At 37.3% G+C, this 5245-nt stretch overlaps 1 pseudogene; it reads right to left on the minus strand.

Annotated features, from left to right (window-relative positions):
- Window positions 1–3908: 3908 nt before the first annotated feature.
- On the minus strand, window positions 3909–4493 carry LOC118008404 (annotated as a pseudogene).
- Window positions 4494–5245: the final 752 nt, after the last annotated feature.

Here is a 5245-nt window from a genome sequence, read left to right on the forward strand (position 1 = left end):
CACTTATTCACTCATTCATTGATTCACTTAACAAATATATATATATATGTATGTATAGATATATATGTATGTGTGTATATATACATATATATATATATATTTAAGATTCAACTGCTTAAAAGGAAGGATAGATTTTATAAACCATATTAGCCTCATGTTTCTAAAAGCAGAGAATTCTGAAAGTATTTCTCAACATCCAAGGATTTCAAGGATCCCTAATAGAAAAACACTGGTCTAGTTGATTTCAGATAAATAATGATATCCTCATAAAGAGCTTTGTAAATGTGAATTCCCCAACTAGGCCCAAAGTTCTGTTGCCACCTGCCAAACACACAGTTGTATAAGTCAGAGAAGAATTTTCATTAATTTCTACTTCCTATATTTATAGAGTTGTTTTGGGTATCGTCTGCTTTAAAGTTATACCTAACCTGTGGAAGGCAGCCTTGAAGATGGCTGCCAACATCCCACTTCCTGGTATTCACGACTTTGTGTCCCTTGAGTGGTAGTTAGACTTAACTGACTTACTTCTAACAAACAGAATATAGCAAAATTGATCAGAATGTCATTTCTGAGACTAGGTTGTAGAAAAGACTATGGCCTCCATTTGGCTGCTTATTCTCTCTTGCTCTCACACTCATTTGTTCTAAGGGAAGCCATTTGCCACATTGTGCGCTGCCCTATGGAGAAAACACATGGAAAGGAAATGAAGAAGGTCTCTGGCCAATAAATGTTAAGGATCTAAATCCTGCCAATAGCAATCAAGGAATTCTCCTGCCAAAAAGCCATCAAAAATTAAATCCTGTAAGGAACTGAATCTTACCAACTATATTACTGAGTTTGGAAGTAAATTTTTTCCCACTTGAGCCTTCGGATGAGATCACAACTGACAGCATGATTAAAACATCAAGAGAAATCTCCAGGAGAGGCACCCAGCTAAGCTGTGCTCAGTTTCTAGAAACAGAAGTTTTAAGATAATAACTGTGTTGTTTTAAGCCACTACAGTTTGGAGCAATTGGCTATACAACAATAGACAACTCAGTTACTTTTTTATATCTCCAAAAAAGCAGGATTAACTTATCACATCTTGTGACTAGCTTCTGAATTTAAAAATGTTTTGAAAATATTAACAATTATTAAAATTTGGTTATGAGTATATTCAGGTTTATGACATTCTTTACCTTTGTATGTTTAAAAAAACACAAAAGCTTAAAATGCTCTATATAATCAGGAAGAGAATCCACATTTCCCCTTCTCCTTTTCTCTTCAGATTAAATATTCTTCCTCTTACATTTTTCTCATAGGAATTATTCCTCATTTTTTAATTTGTTTTTTCCACAAATTTTAGAGCATATTGATATAATTAGATACCTTTATCCAAAAGCAACCTGACATAAAAAAGAAAGCCTTAAGAGATTTTATTAAATGTAGAATCTGTAGGATAAAAAGATTTCTAACTCACAAGTCCATGCAATAAGTATGGACTTTATAATAAACCTGAGTTTAAAACCATGTAAGAACAGTTACTATTTTTAATCTTCAAAACTTTAATAAAACTTGCCTCATTGTCCTATGACAAAGAGCATTAAGATAATACTAGCTAACATTTGGTGAATAATTATTATGTAGCTAGCAATTATTTTTCTTTCTCTTAAATCTCATATAAAACATAAAAGAGCCAATGAGATAGATTCTGTTATTATTTTCTATTTATCAACAGGGAAACTAGGCACTGAAATATTAAGTTAACTTTCCCAAGGACACACAGGTAGTAAGTGATGAAGCTGGGTAATGAACTGAAATTTTAATCACTAAGCTATACTATTAATAAGATAATTATGTTCTAAAACAGTATCTAGCACTGAGAAAGCACCAGCTTAATTTCTTTCTTTTCATCATCCTCATGCAAATATAGATTTGAGAGGCAGTGAGATAATAACTATTTGTATTTGTCATGTTTCTGTTGACATGTTATATAACTATCTCCAAATTCCCATGGTTTAAAGCAACAAGCATTTATTTCATGCTCACAGGTCTGTAGGTTGGCTGGGAAAGATCTGTTTTACACTGAAGATTAGATTCAAGATCATACGTTTCTCATTCTAGTCCACCAAATACCCAGGTCAAGTGTTTTTCATTTCAGATGGAAGAATCTCCAAGAAAAGTGAGCAAAAGTATTTAATGTTTCTTGGGGCTTCAACTCAAAGTTGGTACATTCTGAATGCACCCTCATTCCATTGCCAAATGAAGTCACATGGCCAAGCCCAAAGTCACTGGCACAGGAAAGTATACTAGGCTCACAATGAATCCTGCTAGGAGGAGAAGGAAGGAGGAATTATAGATAAATAATACAGTTTACCACAGCATTCATGGAAATGTTATAAAATATTGATTACATAGTTGGATATTTAATGTTTAAATTCCATATACCCTAAAATTCTATACTTTTAGCACAATTTAAAAATTACTTTTTAAAAACATTAATAAAAATAAAAATTAATTTCTATGCTAAGGAAACCATCAACAAAACAGAAAGGCAACCTACTGAATGGTAGAGGATATTTGCAAATGATATATCTGATAAGGGGTTGATATTCAAAATAGATAAAGAACTTATACAACTCAACACCAAAAATAATAATTCAATAAAAAATGGACAGAGGACCTGAACAGACATTTTTCCAAAGAAGACATATATAGATGGCCAACAGACTCATGAAAAGATGTTCAACATCATTCATCACCAGGGAAATGCAAATCAAAACCACAAGGAGAGATCACCTTATACCTGTCGGAATGACTAGAATCAAAAAGACAAGAAATAACAAGCATTGGCAAGGATGTGGAAAAAAAGGAACACTTGTACATTGCTGGTGGGAATGGAAATTGGTACAGCCACTATGGAAAACAGTATGGAGTTTCCTCAAAAAATTAAGAATAGAATTACCATGAGATCCAGTAATTCCACTACTGGGCATTTACACAAAGAAAATGTAAACACAATGGGGCACCTGGGTGGCTCAGTCGGTAAGCGTCTGCCTTCAGCTCGGGTCATGGTTCCAGGGTCCTGGGATCGAGCTCCACATCGGGCTCCCTGCTCGGCAGGAAGCCTGATTCTCCCTCTCCCACTACCCCTGCTTGTGTTCCCTCTCTCACTGTGTCTCTCTCTGTCAAATAAATAAAAACCTTAAAAAAAAATAATAAACATGAATTTGAATACATATATGCCCCCCTATGTTTATTGCAGCATTATTTACAATAACCAAGATATGGAAGCCAGCCAAGTGTTCATCCATAGATGAATGGATAAAGATGTGGTGTGCATATATATTTTATATAAATAAATATTATATATTTATTATTAATGCTAAGTGAAATCAGAGAAAGACAAATACCACATGATTTCACTCATGTGGAATTTAAGAAACCAAACAAAACAAATGAACAAACAATCAAAAAAGAGAGAGAGACAAAAGAAGTCTCTTAAATAATGAGAACAAACTGGTGGTTGCCAGAGGGAAAGTGAGTGGGGGATGGGTGAAATAGATAAAGGGGATTAAAAGAACACTTATCTTGATGAGCACTGAGACGTGTATAGAATTGTTGAATGGTTACACTGTACACCTGAAACTAATATCACTCTACGTGTTCATTATCTATCTATCATCTATCTATCTATCATGCCTGTCCTAATTTTTTATTTGTCACCTCTAGGCCTGTGCCCAGCTAGGTGGGCTCTAGGGAAGGGGTCACCATTCCCCAGCTCCCACCTGGGAGAATGAGAAGGCCTTGGCCTTAGCCTCCCAGGGTTAGGGATTGAAGGGGCAGGTGTAGCCTTTCCTGGGCCAGCACGGGGTGTACAGGTAAAGGCACAGGTGGGGGCCTAGAGCCCAAGCTTTCCACCTGTCAGCCTAGTTGTGTTTGGAGAAGTATCTTGCTATCATTCACAGTGGGCTTGATTGTGTCACTGCCTGGCTTGCATCTAGTGGGACAGATTTCCTAATGCTCATCTGTGTACTGAAAGTCCTGGACCAGCTACAGAGCTGCGTCCATGGAGCACCCACAGGCAAATCATTGACAGTGATCAAGGGCACCCTTGCCATGGATGATAAAGACGCCCCTGTAGGCAATGCCCTCATCTTCCTTCAGCACACCATAATCTTGGGACAAGCTTCTGGTTACATCAGCCATCAGGGGCATGTTCAGGGGGTCCAAGCCTCCTTCCTTCTCGGGAGTGTTGATCCAAGCGAAGTGGGTGAACTGAGAGTAGACAAAGATCCCAGCAGCTACCAGCCTAGCTTGCCAATGTCCTCAGCATGTTCTCTGAAAGCGATCTCCTTGGGGCAGACAAGAGGTGATGTCCAGTCCGTAGAAAAAGAGGACTCAAGTATTTGCCTCTGTAGTCAGAAAGCTTCACTTCCTTGAAGGTGCCATCCACCACAGGGGTGGCTGGAAGTCTGGGGTGGGCTTTCCCTGTGCATGTTGCCCGAGGCCATGACAAAGCGTGAGCCAGGGTGGGACTCACTGACTAGCAGACAGGGGAACATGCATTTCAACACCCTATTATACTTCAATTAAAAAATAAATAAAAGAGGAAAAAAAATGCTTCCTATCCTACAAGTCATTCTTTTGTTAACACTGTATATATATTAACACAAGCCATCTTTTTCTATTTTTACACCATCTTTTTTTTTTTTAAATAAGGAAAGCATGGATCTTGAGTCATTCTCAGGAAACTCTTGCATAACTCCTCAAGTTAATGCCTATTGGCTCATAAGCAATATCTATAATAACTGAATTATTTTAGAAATTATGTCCAGCTACTACGCTTTTAAATGTATTTTGTTTTCTAGGTACCTCTGAGTAAAAGCTTTCACAACTGTAGTCTGATTTCCATGGATAGAATACAACCACTATTTGTTTTAACTAATTATCCCCAGCTGACGTCTTTTGCACTGGAGAACTTAAGAAATATCAAAACTTAGTGTTTCAATTAGACTCTGTTATTCCTTATCCCTCGTTGGCTATAAAGGACACAGTGTTGCTGCTGTCACCTTAACCCAGGGATACCTCTCCTCGGGGCTCCCAGTTTATTCACTGTTTTGTTTGCTCGTTTTAGAATGAGCGGTTTAAGTGTCTGTCTCCCTCAAAGAAGGGGTAAATCTGATTTACCTTAGTACCATTTGTGCCTATTCCAGTGCCTAAAACCTAGTAGGCACCCAATATATGCAAATTAAAGGAAGATTGG

The sequence above is a fragment of the Mirounga leonina genome, unplaced genomic scaffold (genome assembly GCF_011800145.1).
Source record: "Mirounga leonina isolate KUSES-001 unplaced genomic scaffold, KU_Mleo_1.0 Mir_126, whole genome shotgun sequence".
NCBI classification, from domain to species: Eukaryota; Metazoa; Chordata; class Mammalia; order Carnivora; family Phocidae; genus Mirounga; species Mirounga leonina.